This window comes from Oryx dammah, unplaced genomic scaffold, assembly GCF_014754425.2.
Source record: "Oryx dammah isolate SB20612 unplaced genomic scaffold, SCBI_Odam_1.1 HiC_scaffold_21, whole genome shotgun sequence".
Taxonomy (NCBI): Eukaryota; Metazoa; Chordata; class Mammalia; order Artiodactyla; family Bovidae; genus Oryx; species Oryx dammah.
The window spans coordinates 37,657,963-37,685,758 of record NW_024070205.1 but is presented as its reverse complement, the minus strand read 5'-3'; the positions used below and the strand labels follow the sequence as shown (position 1 = coordinate 37,685,758).

The 27,796-nt window shown below is 53.4% G+C and overlaps 1 long non-coding RNA gene across 1 annotated transcript in view; it reads left to right on the top strand.

Annotated features, from left to right (window-relative positions):
• The window catches only part of LOC120880206, a 60,801-nt gene extending 41,967 nt beyond the window's left edge, over positions 1-18,834 (top strand). The window contains exon 3 of the long non-coding RNA XR_005724977.1: positions 18,088-18,834. This is a non-coding gene — a long non-coding RNA (uncharacterized LOC120880206). The remainder of the gene's footprint in view (positions 1-18,087) is intronic.
• The last annotated feature ends 8,962 nt before the right edge of the window (positions 18,835-27,796 follow it).

Sequence of the window (27,796 nt, the reverse complement as noted above, 5' to 3'; positions counted from 1 at the left end):
TAACCCTTGCAGCCCCAGATAAAGATTTTTCACCCCAAAGACCATCCCCTGCTAAGATGGGCCTGGAGGAGCCCGTCACGTGTCTATGTTCTCCCAGTAGCTGTGGGGTCAGTGCCTCTTAGATCCCGGGTGGGCCAGCCCTGGGTTACTCAGGCTCAAGGAAACCAAACCAAACCCCTCCTAGCTTCCGATAAAATCAGTATTACACTTAGTTTTGATTCTAGGCATAAAAAATTCAGGAAATGTGGCTTTCCTGGGCTGTAAGCTCAGATCTTCCCCATGAGTTTGTAACTCTGTCTGAAAGGAGGTTCCTAGAATATGTGGAAGCAAAAAGAGTGATGCTTATGAAAATGAGAACAGTCATGACCCCAGTGAACGGGTCCTGAACGCAACTGTGAGCAGGCCTTCTGCCCTGTCACGCCACAGGTACCAGGTCCCGGCCACCCGAGGGATCATCCAGCTCAGGCTCATTTTTTAAGTGGGAAAACTGATGTCCAGAAAAGTGAAGCAGGGTCACCAGCTAGAGGCCATGTCACACCGCTGTTGGCACCAGGGCTCCGGCTGCCAAGTGATGCTAGGCTCTGGTCATTGTGCAGTCTCCCCCAAAGCAGGACCTGTTGCAGAGGGCCGTCCGTCCGAGCTCCTAGGCCTTGGATCTTCTAGAGCTTCTCAGCTGTGGCTCCATGATTGCTTGACTCCATGCTCCTTGCCTTTGGGACCACACAGCTCTGTTATTCAGCACAACTGCATGGGCCAGTAACCCTGTATAGGCTGGCTGCCTAGAAGGCACAGCTGTGCACTTTGCAAGCCACACCCTTCCAAGGATCTGGAGGTGCCAACAGAGAGCCAATGGGGTGTCCATGGTACTGAAGAGGTCCTAATAGGCTTCTGCTTCTGCTTGTCGTTGTAGTTGTTTAGTGGCTCAGTCGTGTCCACCCCTTTGCCTCAAGGACTGCAACATGCCAGGCTTTTCTGTCCTTCACTATCTCCCAGAGTTTGCTCAAATTCATGTCCACTGAGTCCATGATGCTATCCAGCCATCTCATCCTCTGTCTGTAGCTTCTATGTGGTGCCCTCCTGCGGGAGGAGGGGGTACCAGCCAGGCCTTGTTTGTTTGGGGTTTTAGTATTTTTTTTTTAACTTTTATTTTGCATTGCGTGCTAAGTTGCTTCAGTTGTGTCTGACTCTTTGTGACCCCATAGACTCTAGTCCTCTAGGCTCCTCTGTCCATGGGATTCTCCAGGACAGAGGTATTGGAGTATAGCCAATTAACAGTGTTGTGATAGTTTCAGGGGATCAGCGAAGGGACTTAGCCATATATATACTTGTATCCATTCTCCTGTTTGGGGTTATATGTTGGAGTTTCTTGGATGTAGGGCCATCTCTTAAATCTTCCAAGGAATAAGGGCAGACTCAGCCCTGGGTCCCCCCACCCCCACCCCACCCACCCAAGCTCCCTGACTGAACTGTCTGGAGGCAGGAGGAGAAACTGCAACCTGCCTGAACTTTGGCCCCACCTAGAACTCTCAGACCTGCAAACCTAAACCAGGGTTGTCATTGTCCTCCCTGCCCTTTGGGGGCTGTCTGGGCCCAGGCCTGGCAGAGATGGAGAGGGAGGGATTCTCTCGGGGTTTACAAGGGAAAGATGTGGGGGGGGGGGGGGGGGGGCGGGGGGAGGAGGGGCGTGAGAGGAAGATGTGCTTCCAAGGGAGGGTGGCAGTAGAGGGCGCATCACGGGGACCATCTGGTTGTGTCTGGTGAGCACTTGAGGAAGATGGAAGGCTAATTAATTAGCAAGATTTCTGCTGCCTCTGCCAGGGGCCTGGGCTGCTGCTCTCAACCCATTCCCAAGCTGGGGAGGAAGTTGGGGAGCTGTAACCATAGGCCTCCTCAACCAAGAGGAATTCCACTTCTCATCCTTATGGATAGAAGCCTGACCACCCCCACCCCACCAACCCCACCCCCATGGAGGGAAGCAAGTGGGAGGGGAGCCAGCAGGGAGGCCTCTTCTAATTGACATGGTGATCTGGGGACTGCCTCGGATTCACACCTGCTTCTCCTCCCGGGAAGACCTTCCAGCTTGCTCTGGCCATCCAGGCCTCGGCCATCACAGCAGGGCATGGTGGGTGGCTGGGAATGGGGTCATGTTTGTTACCTTCATCACACTTTGCAGGCATTAAACCAGCAACCTGTACAGGAGGTAAGAGGCAGGAAGAGGTCAGCCAGGCCTGTCCTGCTTAGATGTTGTGGTCAGATGGGAGAACTAGCTGGGAGAAAGGTATGATGGACAGAAACAGACTTCGGAACCTGGCCGACCTGAGCTGCAGTCCTGCTCACCATCCTGTACATTTACAGCCATCACTTTGCCACACTTAGCCTCAGCCTCCTCTTCTGTAAAATGGGCACAGTACTACCTTCTTTGCAAGAATGCTATGTCTCAAGTGCCTATGACAGGGCCTGGGACCTTTAGATGCTGAATGAAGGGTTGTTGTTTAGTCTCTAAGTCGTGTCCCACTCTTTTGAGACCCCATTAACTATAGCCTGCCAGGCTCCTCTGTCCATGGGATTTCTCACGCAAGAATACTGGAGTGGGTTGCCATTTCCTTCTCCAGGGGTCTTCCCAACTAGGTATGGAACCTGTGTCTCCTGTATCACAGGCAGATTCTTTAACTACTGAACCACCAGGGAAGCCCACTGTGTGAGGGGTATCTGCCCCCTTATGGCTAGTAGACCTGCTCTTCATCTGTGGTTGCTAAAGTGCTGTCTCAGAAACAGGAAAGGAAACAGGTGAAGAATATGGTGTAGACAGCAGGGCACGGCCTGCCACTCTGGCTGGGAGGCCAGTCCACTCGAGCAAGGGGGCTGGAGGGTGCTGGAGCATGTCCTCCTGTGCTCGGCTTAGCAAGAGCGGAGCAGAGGAGAGTCTTGTTCTGGAAGGGGAATCGAGTGGGACAGCTCTGGTTCTGGGCAGCTATGGGGAGCAGAATGGGGGTCTTCAGCATGGTTGCCCCTGCTGCCACTGATGCCAGCTGTAGTCAGGCATGATTTCCCTCTCCCCTGCTGGGACATGCCCACTTGTAGTGCGCTGGGCTTTGTTTGTGAGCCCACCTCACCATCCTTCCACCGTGAGAAGGAACAGTGTGAGAAGGGACCAGTACGGCAGCTCCCACTCCGTCCTTTGCGTGGGCTGGGCCGTGTTCCACCCCCGAGCCCTGCCCCCTGCTGTGGGGGCAATGCCCGCCTTACGTCGTTAGGACCTGATCATTGTTTTAACATCGCTGGAGGCCACTGCCTCTATCATGCCTGGCATGTGCTTCTTGGCACCTGGCAAGTTCCCCCACCTGTGGCATTTGATTAGCCCACTGGGTTGTGCTGTGGTGTGAGAGTATGGACGTCCACCGTCTGCAGGCCCCCACCTTGCCAAGCACAGCTTATCCTTTTCTTCCCAGTGCCACCCTTAGTCCCAGGTCACCTGTGTTTTCCCAAGGCCAGAGGCTGGACAGGGACTAGGGAGAGGATCATGGAGCAGCCTTCAGATCCCTGAAGGGCCTGTGTGAGCTTTCCTTGTCTTGGTGAGATGGAACAGTGGCTGGGGGTTTTCTGTCACGTGACACTTGTCACCCAGAGGATTTCTGAGTGCGCCCCAGTGACGGGGGTCCCTGAGGGGAAAAACCTACTTTGCAGGATCTCAGTTCCACATGGGCCGAGGAGAGGGGTTGGAGACAGCTCCAGGGATGGGGACATGCTAAGCAGGAATATTGATCAGTGGCCAAAGAGATGGGCCTTGTGGCCAGATGGGCAGATCTTTGAGTGAGTCAGAGGCCACCCCAGACCCAAAGCTTTCTACTTTCCATGCTCCCTCGATTTCTAGGCTTGTAGAAACAGCTCACCTTCCGCTTGACCCATGGCATTCCGACCCCAGGCCAGCCTCTGTGGGCTGTGGTGTAGGGAAGTCCTGGGAGAAGGACCCAGGACCAGGGCTGCCCTTGCCCAGGGTATGCACTGCTGCCTTGGCTCCGTGCCTGTCCCCACAGTGGGCAGCACCTGCCTGTTCAGAAGGCACTCTGATGCCCACCATAGGCAAGGGTAGCCTTCATGCGAAGCCACTGGACTTGGGATGGGGGGACCACATGCCTGTTCCTTCCTCAGGGAGCCTTCGCCTACTTTCATTTTCTTTTCACCACTATTTTTTCCTGGGGTCTAATTAAAGACTTGGAGCCATTTACAGCCTGTGGTTGGCTTTTTATTTGGGTCCTTGGCAATTACCTCCTGCCCTAAAATAAGTTTCGATGGAACAAGGGTAGGATTTTTCCTTTTAGCCAAGTTCTCAGCTTTAATTTTGCTGTCTGTATGTGTATATGTGTGTGTGTGTGCGCGCGCGTGCGCGCGCGCGTGTGTGTGTGTGTGTGTGATGTAGTGTAAAAAGGTCTTTCCTTCCTCTTTCCCAAATCCTGCTGCCTACTCTTCCTTCTTACTGTCCCCATCTCAAGTGTCCCATGACCAAGACCAAGGCCAAGCCTGGACAGTGGGAACAGTATGTCCTCCGCGTCTCTCTGCCTGAGGCAGCTTTGTAACAACAGGCAGATCAGCTGTCCCAGTTTCTTCACCTGTGAATGGGGCCAGCCAGGTCAGGCCTGCCAGAGGCCTCCCTGCCACACTGCTCTGGAAGGAGACCTCTTACCACATGGAGTAGGTCATTCCTGGGTGGGAGAAGCCACCACCAATGCAGACAGGCCTCACTTCCCCCGCTGGTCAGCACACCATGCATTTGAATAGGAACCTGTAATTGTGTTTCCCAAGCTCTCTCCCCACTTTACTCCTGGTCCTCCTGGCCACCCTGAGAGTGGTATGATCACCCCACTTTATAGATGAGGCTCCCTGCAGCCAGAGATAATTAGTGGCTTTTCTGATGTCACTCAACTTATGGGGAATAGAGCCTTGGGCTTGAATCCCAGGTCCTCTGATCTTCTAAAGCCCACACCCAGGACCAGCTTCATAACTGGGGAGGGGGGAACCTTGATCAAAATGAAAATGCAGGACCCCTCATTGTAAATTTATTAAGAGGACTTCCCTGATGGTGCAATGGGTAGGAATCCACCTGCCAATGTAGGGGACACAGGTTTGATCCCTAGTCAGGGAAAATCCCACATGCCACGGAGCAACTAAGCCTGTGCGCCAAAACTGCTGAGCCTGTGCTCTAGAGCCTGCAAGCCGCAATTACCGAGCCTGCATGCTGCAACTACCGAAGCCCATGCACCTAGAGCTTGTGCTCCACAACAAGGGAAGCCACCACAATGAGAAGCCCAAGCACCGCGAGGAGTAGTCCCAACTCAGTGCAACTAGGGAAAGCCCACGCACGGCAACAAAGACCCAGCACAGCCAAAATAGTCATAATAATAAAATTATTAAGGATTGTATAATGGCAACTGCAGGCAGGACATTGAACCCCGTGCGCTTCTGAGCATGGGGCCCTGTGTGACCGCACCCCCTTGAATCTCCTTCACCTGTTTGCCTCTTTTCCCACCTGTGTGGTGAGGGGCAGGGAAGTTAGGTAGGAGGCGCCTGTGCTGTGTCCCTGGCCACTGCAGTTTTGCCCTGTTAACAGAGGCTCGGGTCCTCCCCAGTCTTGGCCTGTCCCACCAACCCCCCATCTTATGAGAAAGCATGCACAGTACCTTAGCATGCCTTGAGCTTTCTAGGGTTCCCTAAGCCTCTTATAGGGCTTCCCTGGTGGCTCAGCAGTAAAGAATCCACCTGCCAGTGCAGAAGATGTGGGTTTGATCTCTGGGTCAGACAGGTCCCCTGGAGGAGGAAATGGCAACCCACTCCAGTATTCTTGCCTGGGAAATCCCATGGACAGGAGCCTGTCTGGCTAGAGTCCATGAAGTCGCAAAGAGTCAGATATGACCTAGCAACTAAAAGACAACAGTAACAAACCTCTTAGGGTCCAGGCCTATTGAAGACTACCTGAGGTTTAGGTCAATCAAAGGTGAAAATTTTTTTTTTTTTTGATGGACAAAGAGGACTTGACAAGCAGTCTCTTTCTTTGGGCAGAGTGTGCAGCTTTAGGGAGATCAGTCCCATACAGTGTCACTCATGAGCTCAACAAGATCCAGGTGAACTGAGTGGTGACTGCTGAAGTATGCAGGTCTTGTAGCACTCTGATGGCTGTACTTGGGGTGGCAGGTCAGGCAACCATCCGTGGTCTAATCTGGGAACTTCTAGCCAGCTGCTGGGGACTTGGAGTAGCCTCAGAATCTTGCGGGGTTCACAGACTTTCCTAGGAACGGGTGGGTTGATAGAGCACATGGCTGGGCATGCGTCCACGTGTACACAGGTGTGTGTCTGCATCCTGGTGAGATTTCAGCTCTGTGTGCTGGGCGGCTATTTAAAAAGAGGTGTCAGGCTCTCACTGGCTCCCCTGCAAGGAGCAGCCTTTGCCTGCCTGTCTTGGGACCATGGACCTTGTCAGTACATGCCTGCCCGGCGCCCTTTGTCTCTCCCGCTGAGAAGGAGAAGCCTGGGTACCCAAGTCCTGGAGCTCACACCCCACCCTTGGCTCTCCCTGCTGAGAGTGGAAACCTGCTTCTTAGGGAACCTTCTGGATTCTGGACCTTGGGTGAACTTCAGGATGAGATGTGTCCTAAAAGTCGCAGCAGCTGTGTTGATGAGGGGGGATCGGCTTTCTGTAAGACGGGGGGACAGGCTGGGGGTGGGAATCCCAGAGGTGGAAGTTGTGCTGCAGTCTGATCACAGGACGGAGCGAGGGCCTGAGTTTCCAAGGACTGATTAGATGGCATGCCAAGTGTATTAAATTTTGCAGACATTTTAACAGCAATATGCTAGATAGTTGGGTGTCCCCTGAGGCGGCTGGATTTTTTATATCCTTCACAGAAGGTCGGAACCCTCTTCTGCCTGCCCACCCCCCACTCCCTCCCCACCAGGCTCCATGATTCTCTCTTTCACCCTCCCTTTCTTCAACAATTTTCCTTGCTTCTTGCTCTCTGCTCATAAGAGAAACTGAATGACACCTCTGGTCCCTGCCCGAAAGAAGGCATTCTCTCCCTCCTGCCCTCTTGTCCAGAGATCAAGGATCTCCAGGGCAGGGGCGGGGGGGGTTATGAATTGGGGGGAGGGCTTCTGATTTCTATTTTTTTTCCCCTCTGCCCCTGCTTCCCCTCATTTTGGAGATTGTCGTAAGACCTACTCCCTCCCTCCTTATTTTTATAGGAAAAAAAAAAGGCAGGAAAAGAATCCATCTGGCATATGAATAATTGAAATGGCTCAACTCTGTTCCTGTTGCCGCTGTTTGTTCTCAGCTCCCCCGGCCCCCAGCCCATCCCCCTGAGTGCGGGTCTCTGAGCAGAGGATGTGTGGGCATTCTTAGGAGCTTCTCGGCAGAGGCCCAGAGCCCTCCTTCACCTCCAGCCCTTGCTCCCTGTGAATCTGTAGGTCTGAGTCGGGGGCGTTTGGAGATGTGGTGGGTTTTCCTTCTGCGGACAGCCACCCCCTGGCTAGAGTCTTCCCGGGTATCAGTCTAACTGGAGTCCTTCAATCCTCAGACCTCACTGGACAGCTTCCCTGGATCCAGATTCCCACCCGCCGCCAGGGTTCCCCCTGGATTCTCTGGTTCCAAACTCCTCTCCCCCAGCCCCCACCCCTGTGTCCTCGGCTTCAGAGCCCTGGGGGCTCCTGTTTGGGGAACACTGACCTTTGTGGTGCTCACTGCATGCCCCTGTTAGCACTCCTCTAGGGGGCTGCTGCCAGCCCCAACCCACAGCCCGCACAAAACATCTTGCTCAGAGATCTTCGAGTCCTCGCACACCTGCTCCTCTTCTCCTGCCCTTCATTCTGCCTAGCCAAGGGCTTTGGAGTTCTTCACTCTGTATAACAACCTTTGGGTCAGGGGCCCTGAAAGCCAGAGACTTTTAAACTTCTTTTCATGGAGAGTAATTGGGAGAAAACCCAGCGGCAGCAGCTTAGGGCCGGGGCAGGGATGGGATGATAATGCACTCTGCTTGGCTAGAGTTGGCCACCCATTCCCTTCCTGGAGGCTGGACCAGCTGTACACTGAGCCCCCCAGGTCCGGGACGAGAATCCACTGTCTCTTTAAAACCATTTAGAGGAAAAACAAAAGAACTTTAGTGCATTAATTCTAGATGAAGATGGGTCTCCAGATGACAGGCTGATCCACATTATTCCCCATAAGACAACTTCCCCTCCCTCCTCTTCCCCCTCCCCCTCTTCCTGCCCCCTCTGCCCAGCACTCTGTCGTCATCCACAGCTTGTGGATGGAAGGCTGACACATGGGATGTGTGCTTTACGTTAGAAAAGTCAATACTTCTGTTTGTCTGCTTGGGACCTCATGTTTGTGTCATGTGTGAGGTATTGACTTGCAGCCATGGGTCCTGTGGTTGTAAAGTGCTGTGAGCAAGTGAGTGTGCACTGCTGAAGTGCCCACTGGCCGAGGGGGGCAGAGGGAAGGATGTGTAGGTCACGGCAAAGTGGTGCGGAGGTCTCTTTCCCCGGAGCTTTCTGGGTCAGGCAGGTTAGGACTCATAAAATGCCCCCTGCACAAAGAAAGTGTGAGCAGCACTGAAAACATTGTAGCTTTTCTGGATTTGTAAAAAAAAAAAAACAAAAAAACTACCCACTAAGCAAAAAATAATTCGGATGAAATTCAAATCAGGTTTGTTAATATATAACTATATATATATGTGTGTGTATATATGTGTGTATATGTCATTTATAAAGACTCCTACACATGTTATAAAAGCTGCAAAATGTCTGGCATTCCAGGGCCTGCTACGAATAATTAGTTATTTATATCCAATAAAACTGGTTTGATGGGGAAATCACTCGCCTCTGTGTGGATTCTCGGTTGAGGACGAGTTTCGGTGGTTGGGTTTGTTTTCTCCCCCGACAATAAAACCAGGAGTTTGGCACCAACAAATGTTATTTGCCGTAAATATCTAAATCTCTTTTTTCCACCGTGGGCTCTGCTCAACGGGCCCCATCATGCCAGCCCAGCACCGCTCCCTTCTCCTGCCTTTGCATTTTCGCTGGAGAAACATGTATGCAAAGCTCCCTCCATCACCCCAAGCCCTCCCGTCTGCCCTGTTCTCCCTCCACCCACTCCCAGCCTCGGGACCCACGCCAGCCAGTCTTCTCTCTTCTTGTCTTTGCTTTTTCCTTTGAGCACTCCCCTGGAACGGGGCTTCTGCTCTCAGTCCTCAAGACCCAATCTAAGTACTTTTCTGATTTCATTAAGCACCTCCTATCCCCAGTTTTCAATTTCCCACCTTCCTGAGCTCTGCTTGACCTCCTGGCCACTGCCCGCAGGGCCTCTAACACAGTGTGGGGCAGCCCCGGGGAGCCAGTCTGCCTCCCTGCCCTGCTGGGGGACACCCCCACCCCACCCCACGCTGCCCTTGTTTCTCTTCCATCTGCTACCCAGTCGGGAACAGATGGAGCCAGAAGGAGCCATAGATGGCTGTGCCCGCCCTCTCCCATTCTACGGATGGGGAGCTGAAGCCCCCAGTGGGGCATCGGGGCTTCCTCACGTGCTGGGGGTGTGTGAACTGGGGTGGGAGGCACAGCCTCCGAACTCCCAGCTGGTTCTGGGAGCGAGAATGACACACCAGCTTCACTCTGCCTCTCGCCAACAGTTTCTGTGAGACCTGGAGCAGGTGGCCTCACCTCTCTGAGCCTTGCTTCTCCGCATTTGTAACCTGGAATGGGTCATTCTTGTCTATGCGGTTGCTGAAAAGAGTGACTGAGCCAACACATGACCAGCTTTGGCCCTTCCCTGGGATTTGGCGGTAGGCGTTGTTCCCCTTGACTGTAGAAGGGCTACTCACTGGGACCCGGGGCCAAGCCTGGCCCACGAAGGTGGCACCCACTTGACCTTTGCTCCTTTCTCTCAGTGAGAGGCTGTCACCTTTCGGGAGGAGCCTGGCTGGACTCAGAGAACCTTGCAGTTTCCCGGAGGTCAGGCCCTGAGCCAGGAAGGAAGGGAACAGCGAAACTGTTGGCAAAACTCACGTGCTGGAGTACTGATTTCTCATCAGGAACTGGAGCCCCGGAGACAGGGCCTGGGGAAGGGAAGGGTGGACTGCGACGAGGCTCGGGGGCTGATGCCCTTGTTCTGACAGAGGCCCTTCAGACCCCAGACCTGAAATCTCCTGGAGGATGTTTGGATGGACAGGGTGGCCCAGAAGGCTGGAGGAAGGCAGAATGGGTCCCGTGGGAGGGAGGGGTGCTCTGGGAAATGTCTGGTAGCCCAAGTGGAAGCAGTGAGTTTAATTACAGAGCAGCGAATGGAGTGAAAATAGACAGCCCTCCGTGTGCAGCTGGGGCTACCGAGCTGGGCCATGCCAGCCACGCCCCCTCCCTGCCCCTGCCCCTCCCCCTGCTCCCCTTCCCTCCCCTCTTTCTTCCCTCTCCCCCCTCCCCCCATGCCCTCCTGCCCTCCTGCATCCTCACCAAAGGCACTGCCCTCCCAAGTGGTCCAGGCCCCTGGGAGGATGTTCCCACCAGTGGCACACACAGAATGGCACTGCAAGCTTTATCTGACCGGCTCCAGAGAACAGGAGTGACCACAAACACACCCACCCAGATTGCAGGCCCGCACAGCTCCCGTAGCTATGGGTTTAACACACTTTACACAGAGGGGGATTGGTGCCCGGCCTGAAAACAGACGCACCCTTCAAAAGACTTGGGTGTCTTGTTTTTTTTTTCTTTTTCTGTCCTTCTTTCCTACACCCCTTCCAAATTAAAACAGAAAAGAAAAAGAAAAACTCAGGAGAAGCAGAGCCCGGGCTTCCTATGACTGTCTCTCAGAGAAGCCAGTCAAATCTCCCCTTGTTGAGAACATTTTGACAGCATAAAATTGCTGCCGGAATGTGACTTTAGCGAAAAGTAAAAAAAAAAAAAAAAAAAAAATCCTTCCTTCATGCATATGGAGTTTTTTGGAAAAAAAAATGGTATTTTAATGCTTTCTATTAAATTGGGACTAAAAGTGGTGTCTTAATTTGCATTCATTAGCATATTTGCATATAGATCACTGAAATGGTGGAAGAGAGAAGAGCCTTTAAATGAAAATTCTTTTAAAGGCACAGGCCTGCCTCCCTCTTCATCTCCCTCTGGGATTTATGCCTGATCTCCCCTCACCTCGCACCCCACCTTTTGTGTCCTCACTGGGAATGGACAGGGACCAGAGAGTCAAGGCTCTTGTCTCTGGAGCTGGCTCAGGGTGGAGTCAAGGGGCTGAAGACAGCCTGACCCTTGGTCACCCCACAACTCTGCAGCTCCCATGCAGGCAGGACCATGCAGGCCTGGCCAGCCTCCCTCCTGTCCTGGTGGTGGCTCTGGATGAGGGCCTGTATTCACAGCCAGCAGGCAGGTGGCCTCGAGCCCTTGGTCCTCTGCCAGCTATTGTCCTTCCTCCCCTCCTACCCCTCCCCAGCCCATGCTGATACTCTACCAGCCTGCCAGCCACTGGCCTAAGCCTTTGGCCACCTGGCACCAAAGGAAGGGGTCTGTGGGTGCTCCTTCTGGCATCTTCCCCTTGTCAACCAACTCCTGGGCCTGAGACCTTTCCCACCTTCTTTAACCAGAAGGCCCAGTTGCCATGTTCCCTTTTATCATTCACTGTATCTCTGGTTCAAATGTCACCTTCTTAGAGGTAGCTGGATTCACCCTACCTGTCTCCTCTGTCACTCTCTATTAAGTCCCTTGTTTTATCCTCCTCTAAATTCATTAGTTGTTTATTGAATTATTTGTCTGTCCCCACCTCCCACCCCCGCCAAGACTAAACCTCATGAAGGTAGGGATTTGGGTCTGTCTCATTTACAGCTGTAACCCTGAGACAATGTCTGGCACACTGTGGAGTTTAGGAACTGTTTGTGGAATGAGTGAGTTGGGGGGAGAGTTGGCAGCAGGGCCCCTGTCAGTGCTGAGACTGCCCCTGGAGTCAGTGGCTGGCTGGACACAGTGCCCCCAGGTGCTGAGCCCCAGCCTGCTTGAGATGTCAAAGCACAAGGAGCAGGGGCCAGGAATTGGCCGGCACCTTCCAGTCTGATCTGAGGCCCTAAAAGAGAGCGCAGCAGCCCACTCTTATTCTTTTGGATGGTAAGTTGGAGCCAGGCTCAGGATGGCTCGGGAGGACAGGAGGCCAAGGTGGCCTGTGTGTAACTTCCAGCCCAGAGGAACAAGGGTCCCCTTGTGGTAGCCTCAGGAACCCAACTCTACAGCCAATGGAACTCCTTCTCAGACACCCTTCCCCCAGATGAAAGGCATTGGAGGCACCCCAGAAGTTTCAGGATGAGCAAAAGAGAGCCTCAGCTTTCTATTACCATATCACCTTTGCTGGAGTCCTCAGGAAACCCCACCACCCTCTACGCTGCACAGTGGGGCCAGCCCATGAAGTGAAATCTAGCCGCAGGGCCCTGCACCTCCCTGCTCTCCCACTCTGGTGGGTTGGGCTCTCTGAAGGGCCCCTCCAGGCTGACGGCTGCCTCGGGCTCCACGCCCAGCCCAAGGAGGGAGGGCAGAGGAGGGTGAGGGGGACGCCCAGGCTTGGAGCGGGGCTGTGCCTCCACCACTAATGAAAATCGGAAACCAATTGAGCAGGACAAGGTGCCCAGCCAGCAGGTTGTGGGAACAAGGGGCCTAATGGATGTGGCTGGGGGGTGGATGGGAGGAGGGGAGCGGATGCCTCATTGATCGCCCCGTGGCTATATTTATCCACCTTGGGTCCGTGGCCCCAGCAGCTAGGTGGTGCAGGGATAAATAAATGGCCACTAAAATATTCATGAGTTGTACATGCACATCCGTGGTCAGGGGGACCGCCAAGGGCCTTCTCTTCCTTCCTTTGCTCCATCTCTCTGCAGAAGCCTTTCAGGAAATTCCTCCCACCTGGGCCAGGTGAAGTGTGGCTCAGCCCCGCTGGGCATGCAGCCGGCTCGGGGACCCCGAGGGTGCACCTCCTCCCCTGGGCTGGCTGACGGGGGCACATTCATCCCTGCCTTCCCTTTGTCCCCACCTTGGCTCCCATGCCCACATCCCTGTCCCTTAGTGATGGATTGGACATGTTTGGCCTTGCTTTTTGCTTGCCCCTCTGTGTCCCCACTAGGCTGTGTACTCCTTGGGAACAAGTTTATGGTTCACTGGTCCCTATTTCCCACGTGGCCTGGCGGGGTGCCTGACACAGCCTTGAGGGGAACGTTGCATGGGATGGGCAACACCTCAGAGGTAGCTTTGAATCTCAGCTCTGGTCTGTTTTCAAAAGTGACTTAACCTCACTGGGACTCAATTTCTTCATCTGCAAAATGGGGCTAATAGCGGTGTTGCTGGTGCTTCCTAATTGGGAGACTTAAGGGGACTGCCTGTCTCAGATTCCCTTGTGGAGCAGGTTGTTGTTCAGCCACTCAGTTGTGTCTGACTCTGCGACCCCATGGACTGCAGCATGCCAGGCTTCCGTGTCCTTCCCCATCTCCCAGAGCTTGCTCAAATTCATGTCCTTTGAGTTGGTGATGCCATCCAACCATGTCATCCTCTGTCACCCCCTCCTCCTTTTGGTTTCAGTCTTTCCCAGCATCAGGGTCTTTTGCTCTTGGCATCAGGTGGCTAAAACACTGGAGCTTCAGCATCAGTCTTTCCAATGAGTGGTGGTGGAGCAGGTTAAGAACGTGGATTCTGGGTCCTTCCAAATCCAGAATCAGAACATCTGAAGCAGGGGCCTGAGGACCTAACGGGTTTAATGAGCTTCTCCGGTGATTTGCTGCTCGTGAAAGTTTGTAACTCCTGGTGTATTGCCTCATGATACCTATGTCCAGGTAGCAAATGGAGTTCTCCTCTGTGTTCTCCAGAACCCAAGAAACAAGGCCAGGCACAGGAGGAGAGAAGCATGCTTCTTGAGCATCTGTGGACCCAGTATTGTGGGAAATCTGCCTGGTCTGACCAAGCAGAACTTGGTCCAGCAGTGCCTGATGTCAGGGCCTAGAAGTGCTGCCCATCAGCGACAGGTGGGTGGGACCCAGGCGTGGGCATTTGGGCCCCTTCCACTTTCCATAGGGCTTCCCAGGTAAAGAGCCCAGCTGCCAGTGCTAGAGGTGTAAGAGATGCAGGTTCGATCCCTGAGTCAGGAAGATCCTTGGATGGTAACCCACTCCAGTATTCTAGCCTGGAGAATCCCACGGACAGAGGAGCCTGGCAGGCTACAGTCTATAGGGTTGCTCGCACAGAGTCGGACACGACTGAAGTGACTTAGCATGCACACACCACTTTCCAGCCCCAGCCTCTTCAGTGTTCCCACGACTTGGGCAGGATAGTGCCAGTCAGGGTACCAGGGGACCCAGACACGGTGCTCTGTGGGGTCTCCTCTGCCTTTGACTCTCAGCCATTCTTCCCCGTTCAAGGAAGGCAGGGTCATGCTGCCTCACCCTGGGGTACGAGCGAGTGGCATGGGGTTGGGAGCATAGTTGCCTAATTAGAGCTGACCAGCCGGTAAAGCACTTTCTGCAGCCAGATGTGCTTGCCGCTGCCCAAGACCTCAAGCTGCTACCCCTGGCTGCCCTGGGCACCTGCAAAGCAAACTGCCCACCTGGTGCAGCCCTGACCATGAGTGTTTGCCTGTCAGGTGGCACGAGGCCTGTCCCCTGGTAGGCAGATGCTGGTGACTCAGAAACCATTTGACCCCGTTTAACTGAAGAGAGCGGGGTTAAGCCGGCCATCTGTGGTGAATTCTCTGAGGGCTTGGAGCACAGAAACTGGGAGTCAGTAGGGTCGGGTGAAGGTACAACCTCTGTCCCTGGCACTCAGCTGAGAAGCACCAGCCAGCCCTGCTTCCTGCCTGGCCGCCCCCGCCCCCATCAGAAGTTTGATCCAAACAGAAGCAAACTTTGGGGACAGCCCTGGCACCACGAGGAGCCAGCTGAGCCTGCAAGTGGCAGGGAGAGCAGAGGGAGGCAGCCCCCGGCAGCCCTGGCGCCTGACTCCACCGGTCCCCCGTCCCCTCCAAGAGCTCCCCATACGCGCCCGCGCTTGCAGGCGCCTCGCTCGTCAGCTCAGAATGCAGCTTGGGACCCGTGGCGGCTCAACCTTTCCCTCTCCCAGAGCCCCGGTCTAATCAACCCCTATAATTTATGCAGAAAATATGATTTATATTTAATTTCACCACACTTGCATTGTTAATTTGAGATGTAATTAACCCGTCGCCATGACAACTAATTTTGTGATGCCGTAAATTACCGCCGTCTTTTCATCAAAATTCAGTTACTTTGGCTCCTGTGTGCAATGTACTGATGCAATTAGGTTGCTAAGGGCAACTCAAAAGTGTTCAATTTCTTTTGTGCAACTGCAATGGGGTAGAAGCTCCCTTGCATCCTCCCAGGGTCCCGTTGGCCGCGGGGCGGGGAGTTGGAGGTATGTGGCCCGCCCTGGAGGAATGCCGTTGGAAAGCCGGACTGGGTGGGCGCCTGCTGCCCCGTCTTCTCCCTCTCCCACCCTCTTCTCTCCAGTAATTATTTTTCAAGAGTGACCCCTGGACACATGCTCCCCGTGCCCCCCACGGGACCCCAGGGCAGGCAAAGGGACTCCCCTCCAAGCCCCCGACCCTCTCTCTTACACTTTCCTGTCCCAAGCATGCTGGTGCTCCAGTTAGAAAAGGAGCGAGAACCACCTCGCCTTTCTTGTCTCCTGGTGTCTAACTTGTTTATATAGATCTTCCCCTCTCCCTCTCTCTCTCTCCTTTTTTCTTTATTTAAAACAAAAACCCTCTGTGTTGCTTTTGTCACGTTAATTCCCATTTTGCCAACACCAGGGGCCCAGGCAGACGAGTTACCAAGGAACACAAAATTTTAATTAGTGTATTTTAATCATTCAGGCTTTCCGAGCTAATCCACATGCCCTAGAGAATTCCCGAGATGCAGCTCTGCCCTGCTTTACCATTTATTGTTGAGTCTATTATAATTACTGTTAGCAGGTGGGGACTGGGAGATGTTTATTATGAGTTTTTCATCTTTAGTATAATTACCGAAAAAAACAAAATAAAAAGATGTCGTTGTATTTTGTTTCCTAGAATTTTTTTTTTCCAGGGGAGGGCATGGCCGTGGGATTTTTTTTTTTTTTTCCCTGCTTCTTCCCAGGCAGGTGACTTGGAGTTTCTGGGCTGGAAGATAGTCCTGAAGATCAGCATTGAGTTGTGCTCAGTACCCCTCAGGCTCAGGAGAGGTGGGCAGTGCAACCTCTGCCCATCACCCGCTGGACCAGGCTCTGGGGGTGTCCCTCCTCCGCTTCCCTGTATATGTGGAAAGGGTCAGAGGCTGAGGCCGAGAGGGTCAGGGGTCTATCAGTTCTGCTCTGGGATGGCAGCTCCCCCTGGTATGGGCTGGTCTGGGGCTCTGACCAGGGTGGGCCCGTCAGGAGTGTGAACAGAGCTTTGCATGGTTATAAATACAACAGTTAACTCTGAATAGTCACTGAAAGGACTGATGCTGAAGCTGAAGCTCCAATACTTTGGCCACCTGAGGAGGAGTGCTGACTCTTTGGAAAAGACTCTGATGGTGGGAAAGATGGAGGGCAGGAGGAGAAGGGGGTGACAGAGGATGAGATGGTTGGATGGCATCACCGACTCAATGGATATGAATTTGAGCAAACTCTGGGAGATTGTGAAGGACAGGGAAGCCTGGTGTGCTGAGAGTTCATAGGGTTGCAAAGAGTTGGACATGACTTAGCAGCTGCACAACAGCTTGTATTGAGTTCTTAGGACGTGCTAAGCCCTGTGTCATACTCTTTACCTGCATTGTTTTACTTAATCCCTCAGCAACCCTGTGAGGCAGGTACTAATAACATCTCTGCTGCATAGAGGAGAGAGCCATCACTTGGGATCACAGAGTTAAGAAGCAGGATTCAAACCCAAGTGTGTCCTCTGGAGCCCAGGCTCCTGCTACCTACACTGTACTGTCTCTTCTTCTGGGTCCTCCAGATGCCACGTCCTCCCAAAAGCCTTCCCAGATTACTCAAGACTCAGTTAGGGTCTTCTTTCTGTTTTCCCACCTCTTCATAGTCCGTGTGCCTGTCCCACTGAGTTGTAGTTGTCCTGTTACTTCTCTAAGAACAGAGACCTGTGAGGGTGGAGGGCTTTCTGCCATTGTCGCTGAGGATCCCTAGCATGTAGTGCAGTGCCTGTACAAAGCCAGCTCTTGGAGCCATCTGTAGGGTAGGTTGGCCTGCAAGTGCGCCTGTTAGGGTACTTCCCCCTGAGCCTCCACTCAGGGTGTCAGATGGTAAGGACTCAAGGTAGACATTCAGCAGGTTGAATGTCCAGAGATGCCCTCTTAGGTGCCACACTCAGCAGAAGCCATAGGGCCTGGGGATCCCTGAGCTTCAAGTCTCCAGAGGAAGGGATGACCTGAGGCCCCAGGTCAAGTTTGAGTACTGTTCTGAGGACTCTGCGTGAGATGAAAACACACAGCTTCAGCTTTCGCTTCCCTAGCCCCAGGGTCCTAAGCATAAGCCTGGTCTGCCCTTTCATTTCTTTCTCCTCTTCAAGGTAGTTTTCAAATGCCTTCTCCTCTCGGTGATGATTTTGAAGTTTTCCTGGAAAATTCCACATCTCTGCACCAGAGCCAAGCTCAGGGCTGAGGACCACTGGTTTTCCCAGGCAGAGCAGAGTGAAGTGAGCTGGAGCTGACTTTTGCTCATTTCCAGCCTGGTTGCCCATGGGACCAGTGGGGGAAGATAATTAACACGTCCCTGGGAAGGGGCCCAAAGCATTCTGTGAATTGCACACAGGTGGCAAGAATCCCTGCTCCGCTCTAAATTCTTGGGCACCCCCTCCAACAGTTCTTCTTTACATTCCGATGGGGCAGTGGGGCTCAGGCCCTACATTATTAGAGGCCACCTTGCCCACATCCCTGGACTGTCGCCCCACCGGGCTAGACCCTGCTCAAGCCCAAGGCGAAAGTGGCCGCCTCCTTTCACTTTCCCTTTTCCCCTCCAGGACCTCTGAGTTGTTTTTTCAACACCTGCTAGTACCTTCTTCTTCAGTCACCATGCTGCCCAATGCTGTATCTTTCACCCTAGGATGGGATGTGGAATTCTCAAATGCCCTGGCAGTGCTGAGCATGCAGCCCTCATCCAGTCCAAGGCCAGCTGCAGGGGCAGAGACTGATTCCAGCAGAGCCCTGTTCCACAGAGCCCAACAGCATCATATCCTTTGCTCCTTTTTCTCTCTGTCCCACTGTCCCAAGCCAGTGGTTGTGAAACTGCTGCTCCAGCACCTATTAACACTTGTAAAAAGTATTGAGGATCCCAAAGAGCTTTGACTGATGTGAGTTACAGCGATCAATAGTCTCCATATTATAAATTAAAACACAGAAATTTTTAAAAACATATTTATGAATTCATTCAAGATAACCATGAACACCAAGGACCTACTGTATAGCATGGGGAATTATATTCAGTGTCTTGTAATAACCTATAATGGGAAAGAATCTGAACAAGCTGAATCACTTTGCTGTACACCTGAAGCCAACACAGCATTGTAAATTAACTATACTTGAATTTTTTTAATGGGGGGAAGATAACAATGATAAATCCATTATATGCTAACATTAAGAACATATTTTTATGAGAATATCTGTATTTTCCAAAACAAAATTTTAGTGAGAAGAATGGCATTGCTTTTTATTTTTGCAAGTTTCTTTAATATCCAACTTAGCGAGACTCGCCGGATTCTCAGATGTGCTTCTGCATTCAGTCCTTGCTGATGTGTTGTTTAGTGAAGTGAAATTGTTAGTTGCTCTGTCATGTCTGACTCTTTGGGACCCCATGGACTTGTAGCCTGCCAGGCTTCTCTGTCCATGGGATTCTCCGGGCAAGAATACTGGAGTGGACTGCCATTCCCTTCTCCAGGGATCTTCGCAACCCAGGGATCGAACCTAGGTCTTCCGCATTGCAGGCGGATTCTACTACGTTAGTCTATGAAGAAAACCAGTTTCCCACCGATATGTAGTTGGAGAAGAGAGGACAGTTTTAATAACCTTTGCAGATAATGGTGGCTATTCTCCTTTGATACTACACTAAAACTTGCCAAGTGGTGGTTTCTCAAAGGTTAGCCGCAGTGTGGACTCTGAAACGACATCAGTGAACCTTATGAACTCTTCTTATACGAAAACCCTTTGGTCTGTCTTGCACTGTGAATGAATCATCCCCCTGAGTATGACTTTGGTCACGTATGGGTCATTTGGGGAATACGGGTGCACCCAGGAACAGAGACCTGCTGTGTGTTGACACGTTTCACTACACGACATTTGAAAGAAAATGACGCTCATTAGTATCATCACCTGTCTCATCAGAAAAGCTGTTAAGTTTTAGGACACTGTCAGAGTCACGGTGGCAGATATTTTCCCCAAAGTCTGGTTCCCAGACTAGGAAACTCTTCAAAGCTCAGATTTTGCCCATTGGCAACAAATATTGCCAGTTTTTCTTCCCCCGCAAAGTGACAGTCTGACTTTGTTCACTTTTGAGAAAATGTCTGCCAAATCTTCAGATCTGAAAAACCAGAGTTTATCTGTCAGTCATTCGCTCCTTCAAGTTCAGAGAGGGCTCCATGAAAAGAGCAGCTGGCTCAGCGTCAGCCCAGTCACCTGGGCACTTTCCCGGGGTGAACTTCAGACCATGGGGCGCAGCACAGTGCTCCATGTGTACTTCCCCCTCCATCCTTCAGAATATTCAAAACACACGTACTCAGGGCTCAAGATTTCGTAAAAATTAACACTTCTTATAGCTTTATCAAGCACATTCTTAAGTGAGTATGGCTCTTTCTTGTAACTGAAGTGCGTGGCACTGAAGAACGCAGTAGTTGCCAGTCCCACACTGTGGTCTGTGCCAAGGCATCAGCCCTTTTACCCACCGTTGCTTTTGTACCATCAATGCCAATGTCACCACAGCAGGGAAAAAGAAAAAGGCAAATTGCATTTTAGTAGTATCACGAAAGGGTCCCAGGAACCCCAGAGGCCTGCAGACCACACTTTGAGAACCGCCACCCCTGTCTCTCTCTCTCTCTGATCAGAGCCCCCAAAAAGCATTTCACTCTGGCACTTGCTTTCTATCCTCAGAAAGGGCAAGTTCTTGGGCTGATCCAGCACCACTTCCTGGCTCTCTGGCTTCTGTCTAGAGCTGCCATGGGGCAAGGTGACTGTGGGGTCCTTGTAGGCAGCCTGGGAGAAGGGCAGGAACTGCCTTGCAGCCGGTGTCTGTGGATGCCAACATCCTCTGGGCCCGTGGCCTGAGTCTCCCCTGCAGAGCCTTGTCCTCCCCCAGCAGACCCTCCCGCAGCCTCTGACTCCGTCAGGGCTCAGGGCCTGTCCTGAGCTGGGGCTCCAGCTGCCCCCGCCGCACACGGCCCAGTTTCCCATCGGCCACCTGCCTTCATGCTGAGGGCCGTGGCGGGGGCCGGAGCCAGAGGCGGGCCTCCACCTCCCTCTGCTTCCCCTCTCCGCTTCCCCCAGCTGTCCCCCAGCCGCCTCCCCCAGCACGGCAGCCTGTCCGAGACACTGGGTTTTGTCCCCTCGATCCCGGCACCCTGAGAGTGAGAGAAAATAGCTGTCCGGTGAGCGGCGGGGAAGGCCTCTTGTTTTCACCTCTCAGCGGCTGGTTTCCCAACTTTCCCATCCCAGCTCCTGAGGAACAAAGGGCCTCCGGCCCCCGTGTGCTGGGCTGGGCCCAGCGAGGGGACTCACCAGCAACTCTTTATTGAGTCTTCAAGCGCCGGCCAGGCACTCCATTAAAAAGCCATTCCCCTTTGTGCTGCCCGGCCCCCAGCTGTCCCCCCTCTCATGTGACGGTCGGTCACAGTTGTAAAACAACAACACACAGAGTTGGCAACTAACGAGGCTTTTTTTCAAGCCAGGGTCTCCATGGCAACCCCCGTCAATCACCCCTCAGGAGCGCTTTAACCTGACCGAGAGGGGGAAATAAAAAATAAAATAATAATAATAATAATAAATAAAAAAAGCCAAGAAAGAAAGACTTGGAAAGAGAGCGAGAGGCCAGTAGACAACTGGGGAGGGAAACAATTCAGAAAGTTTCTGGGGTTTGCTCCGTCAGCTGGAACACAAATGAAACTTCAATCTGTTGGATGGGAGTGTCCCACTGACCCGAGGGGAAGGATATTCATTGTAATTTTTACATATAGTTTGCAGGTTGCAACTCATTTTGCGAAGGCCTCTGGCATTTTCCTGTGGTCCATAAAACGATGGAACATGGTTGTCTGTGGGCAGACTGGGAGGCAGGGCAGTTCTATGGGCTGTTAGAGTGAAGATATGGTACCATGGGCCCAAACCCAGGGATGCCCAGTGTATGGCCTCAAGCCAGCAGGGAGAGCCATTCGGAGCCTGGCTGGAGTCCAGCAGAGTGTCTGAGTCCTTCCATGCGCGGCCTGGTGCCAGTGGGGATGGCCCACGGTATGTGGTGGGCATGGCGCCAAGGGGACATTGGAGGGCCCCCAAGCGCCATGCCACACGGGGCAAGAGTGGACCAACCCCCGTGACGTGTCAGGGGGAGCCAAGAGTGACAGGCGGTGCTGGGACCCCTCATTCCTCCTACGACACCGTGCCAGCAGATGCCCACTCTCTGGGCACGTGGCATCCCGCCAGGGGTGAGTTCAACCTTCCACGTGTTGGCGTGGTGCCGGGGGCATGGTAAGCCTGAGCCCCCCCACCCCACCCCACCCCAGCACTCATACATGCTGTCTGGCTGCTAGCCAGGGGCTCCACAGGTTCCGAGGTCTGCACGGTCTGGGCACGGGCACAGTCTGGGCATGGCAGCGGGCAGCCTGGCAGTCACTGCCAGGCCCTCCTGAGAGCTCGGATAAGGAAGGAAGAGAAGGCCAGCGTCTTGGCCCAACCCTCATTTCTCAGCCCCAGACATCTGAAATTGAGAGCTCAGGCTCTTTTTCTCCGTGGAAGTGTTGAGAGACCAAGAGTTCCTCTCAGGTTCTCTGCACCTTGGGGGAGGTTTTGCTCATTCGTGGAGTCTAGGAATCTGACTGGAGGCCTGAGGGGAGTAAGGAAGGGAGCCCTGGGGCAGAACCTTTTAGAGAGCAGGCACGGGGTTCTTGCCATCCCGGGCACTGTGAGGCCGTGCGGTGTCCCCAGGCCCTGGGGGTAAAGAGGCTGAAATTCTTGAATCTGTGGGTTTCTGGGAGGCTGGATTTTTTTTTTTCCCCCTGGACTTCCGAGGCCTCATATGAAGCTGGTACCCAGAATAGCAAACCCAGAATAGGCAGATTGTTGTAAATGGATAGATAGATAGACAGGTGACTGAGGCAGAGCAGGCTTTCCTTGGGCCACTTCCTGTCCTGAGGGCTGCTGGCCGGGCTGGAGAGACCTGGGGCCACCAGCTTGCTCCCGCTACTCTACCTTACACCAGGTCACCCAGCTTTGCCAGGCTTGACGCTGCTGCTCGACACTGCTCCAGCCCTTCCTCCCTGACCCTCTCTCTGCCCGTGCTCCTGCCGCTCTGGCTCTGCCCTCCCTCACCAGCTGCAGGCCTGACATTGGCTCCCCAGGTGCCCCCTCTGCCCTCACTGAGTCCTCAGTCCTTGCGCACATGCTCAGGGGCTCTGTTCACTTCCAGAGCAAAGTCAGTGAAAACCTTTCCGGTGGCGCTGCAGTCTTCCTCCCAGCAGTCGGCCCTCCTTTGTCCCAGCTTTGACGGCGGGGAAGCTGGCCCTAGGCCCCATACAGCGCTGTTTACGTGACATCTCAGTGGGTCTGGCAGGGACTGACTCAGCCTGGGAACACTTTTCCCCCAAGACAAGAAGGTCAAGAACAACCCCTGCTTTCAGGGCAGCCCTGTCCAGTGGCTCTCTGGCCTCTGGATCCCTGCTGGAGAGAGGACCCTCTAGGGACTGGGACAGCCTTGGCCAGGGCCCCATCTCTGCTTCTCCTTTCCTGGGTGCCCTGGGAAGCTCCTGCAGGAAAGGAATGCTAACACTTTACTGGTGTAGTAAGCTGGCACTGTACCCAGGCAGGGGCCGCTGAGTGCCAGAGCCTAGTAAAGACGTTGGCGAGGCCTCCACTCCCCACGCCCAGAGTTTCCTCTGTCCGGATTGGCGTGCAGCCTTCAGCCGAGCCCCAGGCAGCACGGGGAGGAGGTGGCCTGCTCTGCAGGCCCCAGCCCAGCCGGCCCAGAGGACCACAACTCCTCCCCCTTTCCCTTCACCTCCAGCCAGAAGGACCAGGGACAATTATGGCAATAAATATTTTGCTGTTGCTCAGTCGCTAAGTCATGTCCGACAATTTGCAACCCCATGGACTGCAGCACGCCAACCTTCCCTGTCCTTTACAATCTCCGAGAGTTTGCTCAGACTCATGTCCATTGAGTCGGTGATGTCATCCAACCATTTCATCCTCTGTCATCATCTTCCCCTCTTGCTCTCCATTTTCCCCAGCATCAGGCTCTTTTCCAAAGCATAGGCTCTTCTCCTCAGGTGGGGCCAAAGTTTTGGAGCTTCAACTTCAGCATCAGTCCTTCCAATGAATATTCAGGATTGATTTCCTTTAGGATTGAATGGTTTGATCTCCTTGCAGTCCAAGGGACTATCAAGAGTCTTCAGCACCACAGTTCGAAACCACTGCAGTCCAAGGGACACAAGAGTCTTCTCCAGCACCACAGTTCGAAAGCATCAATTCTTTGGCACTCAGCCTTCTTTACAACTCTCACATCCGTACATGACTACTGGAAAGTATTTTGTAGCGTTTTTGTGAAAGGAGAAGCAAGGTGTGGGGTGAGCCAGGGCAGATGGGATCATAGTAGCAGCCAAATTGTGAGACCTGACTTCACCTCTCTAAGCCTCAGTTCCTCCTCAGTAAAGTAAGGCTATGAATAGTATTCCATTACCACTTAATGCCTGGGTTGGGAAAAGCCCTCCATAAATGTTAACAGTGAATGTGATTAGTGGTAGTGGTCATGATGATAGTGGCTCCCCCATAGTTTGGAGGTGTCAGTAAGATGATGTGTGTAAAGCATGTCAGTATAAAGCATTGCTATGCAGTGAGTGCTCAGCAAACGTTAGCTGTCATCATTATTATTGTTATTGTTACTATTTTCTGGTGCGCTGAGGTGGAGCCTCACGCATGCCCTGAGCCCTGCTCTTGCTCCTGAGGGGCCTGGGGTTGCTGCGCACTGATGAGTCCAGCAGGTCCTTTTAGAATGCTCCACAGCCCCATCTACCCCCTCCCATTTACTCTCCAGCACCCACCCTGCTGTCTTACAGGCCCCTTACTGTCCTCTCCCTGTCCCAATGTCACTGTCACTCGCCCATCCAGGATTCCCCAGGCGCCACCCCTTTGGGGGTTTCCTGGCAGAACAGGGTCCCCAGAACCCTGTTTCTGCCTCTTACCCCAGCCTGGCCTCCCCCAGGCCTGGAATCTGACTGGGTATTGTAACATAGTAGCTGAATGAACTCCAGTTTCAAAGGTTAATATCAAAATCTGGAGTGGATTACCTAAAAATTACTTACAACACCATTAAAATTCTGAACTCTTTTTGTTGTGGCTGTAAATTAATTTAAAATGTCAGGTTTTTTGAGAAATCCAATAAGAAATTGAGCCAACAGAGCAATCTGCAAACTGTCTGGCAAAGAGGAAAGTGTGTCTCTTCAATCGACAAGGAAAAATATGGAGCTTAACTGGAACCATATGGCTTAGTACTTGAGAGAAATCTGCTGAAGAGGGAGGGCGGCTGGGGGGAGAAGGGAGGTAGGAGCTCAGCTGACAGCCACACACATGCAGCGCGAGGCCAGAGGGGAGCAGGGCCAGCGCGGCGGCCTTGGCGCGGCCGAGGGGCCTGGCAGGCGCCTGGCACACAGCCTACTTGGCTGCCCCCGTCCGCGGTCACTGGGAGGCCCCAGGCGGCAACTTGGTCCGTCCACCGTCTTAACACATTCTCGCTGTGTCCATCCAGCGCTCCCTGGTCAGTTTGGGAATCCTCCCCACTCCCCTGGGGGAGCCCAAGCACCCCCCCACCCCGCCTCCTTCCAGGGGAGCACAGGCATGAGTGTCCCAGCCTGGGACGGCCACCTGCGTGTCTTGTGAAGGCCACCTCCTCCCCTCAGCCCTCTTTGGGCTTCCTCCCGCCAACATGTGGTCCCCATTACTCCTGAATTCCCCCAGATTTACAACACATTAAGTAATTTGTAGGTTATTTCAACTTCAATCTGCTAAAGTTGAGAAAATCAAAATTAAATTCAAACCACAAGGGAACTTCAAAGAAAGAGGAGGAAGAGGACGAGAAGAACCCTCGAGTGCGTTCTCCTCTTCAGTCGCGTGCGTCCCCTGATGTCATCCTCGGTGGCGGGGGGCCCACTCTGCCTGCCTTCCTCTGTGCCTCCCATCTTCCTCCTGCAGGCCCCCACCTCTGGACAGGACAGTGCCCCGGGTGTCCCCTCTGAGTGAGGATGCAGAAGCCCAGGGGCAGCCTGGGGTCTCGTGCGGGCCCCGTGGTCTGGGCTGTGGGTGAAACCCATCTAACTTGTAACACTCTCCCCACTTCCGCTGCCCAAGCCCTCACCCCGCCCCTGCTGGTTAGGGTATTCTGGAGTTCCAAGGCCTGTCTGTTTCATTTTTCCAACCCATTTTGAGGGGAATCTCCACCAATGGCTGTTCTAGCTCCCCACGCGCCTGGGACAGCTGACAGCTGGTAGGTACCACCTGGCCCCCTCGGTTTAATAGCTCAGGTTACCTTATTTTGCTTTCTACCCTTTAAAGCAGCCTTGTAAATAAGCAAACACTCGGTGCCAAGCACCTTCGGCACCTCGCCAGGCTGGTAAATATTTTAGTAGTGACTTGGTAACAGTTGTGTTCACTTTGATTTCCTCAGAAAGGTTCTTGGTGCTGGGGAGGGGGCCGGCTCTGGGAAGCGATTTGCTGGTTATTTATAGTCCGGCTCTGGCCACATGGCCTTTGCTCTAACCCTGCGGATTGTATGCTGGGGTATTTTTAAAGCTGGTGTGGCCTGACTTACACCCCTTTCTGCAAAGATGTGAGGGGCATTCTTCTATCTCTCCAAAAGTGCCCCATGAAGAAAGAGCTCCAAGGTCCTGGATTTGGGAAACAGAGTCCCCACCTAGAACTAGAATGAACTGAGAGATTCAGGCAGATCCTATGTTGGGTGTGAGTTAGGGACTGACCCCTGCTGATGTGGTTTGGACTTAGGGAGAAGCCCAGGATCTGGGGAAAGGAGGTCTTTGGGGTTGGGGTGTGTAACACTGAGGCAGCGCCACCTGAGATGGCCAGAGTCAAGCTGACCATGAGACCAGCCATGTTGCAGGAGGGAAGTAGGTGGAAATGCATCAGTGGGATGTGTTGTCTTCGCATCTGGTTCTTGGAGGAGCCGTACCACAGGGAAGGAGCACCAAGGTAGACAAAGCAGGGTAGGGAGCCTAGAATATGATACCCTCGGGTCCAGGCGTTCTCTCTAAGCCAGGGGTCCCCAACCTTTTGGGCACCAGGGACTGGTTTTGTGGAAGACAATTTTTCCACGGACCAAAGAGTGGTTTCAGGATGATTCGGGTGGATTACATGTATTGTGCACTTTCTTTTTTCTTTTTTTAAACAATTTAATCTCTTTATTTTTGGCTGTGCTAGGTCTTCATGCTGCTCAGACTTTTTCTTTAGTTGCAGCGACTGGGGAACTACTCTCTGGTTGTGGTGTGCTGGCCTCTCATTGTGGTGGCTACTCTTGTTGTGGAGCACGGGCTTTAGGGCATGAGGGCTTCAGTAGTTGCAGCTGCCAGGCTCTAGAGCACAGGTTCAGCAGTTGTGGTTCCTGAGCTTAGTTGCTCCTCGGAATGCCTGATCTTCCTGGATCAGGGATCCAACCCCTGCCTGCTGCATTGGCAGGTGGCTTCTTTACTACTGAGCCACCAGGAAAGCCCTGTACACTTTAGTCTAATGCCCCCGGTGATCTGCCAGGAGGCACTAGTCTGTGGCCAGGAGGTTGGGGACCCCTCCTCTTAGCCAGGAAGGGGCCCCGACAAGTGCAGGGGCTCCCTGCCCAATGCTAGGAAGCTGGTCTCCCCCAACCAGACCTTGCTCATCCCGCCTCCCATAGCCTGGGTCTCCGTGTGCTTCTCCTAGGGTAAGTGAGAGGCCATGGGGTAGGGGATGGGCATCTTTAATAAACAGACTGCTCACTGTCTCCTTTGTTTTATGACAGGGTTCTGTGCAGATGGGTTGGTTTTAAAGGGGTTCAGACTCAGCACAGTGAGGCCATATCAATGGTTCCTGAATGCTAGTGCCCCAGGATGTGCTTGTGAGTGTCCGCAAGTGGACCCAAGCTAAGCAGGAGTGAGGCTTGTCTGCTCTCATTGGCTAGTGGTGGTGGGGAAGGCTGGGGAACATGGGTGCTTCCGGGCCACCTAAGACAGGATCAGTGTTCCCTGAGGACCCTTCTTCGGGTCCCTCCTTGGGGGTGGGGCCTTCACACCTGGCGCTTACAGCTGAGCTCTGTTCAGCTGACCAGCCAACCTGCTGCCACTCCCCAGCCGCCTGCCCTTCCCACCTGGCGCCATGATGCTTGCCTCCTGTCTGCACCCACGCACATCTCATTGGTGCTCAGCTGTCGTGGGCGCAAGTCAGGTGAGCAGCAGACCAAGTGGCAGACCGGCTCACCTCCTTCCCTGCGGGACTGGTGCCAGGGCTGTGCTCTTCCCGGAAAGCTTCCAGGCTCCCCCGCATGGCATCCTGTTGAGCCTGTTCCTGGGGTGCGGGGGCAGGCCTTTTGG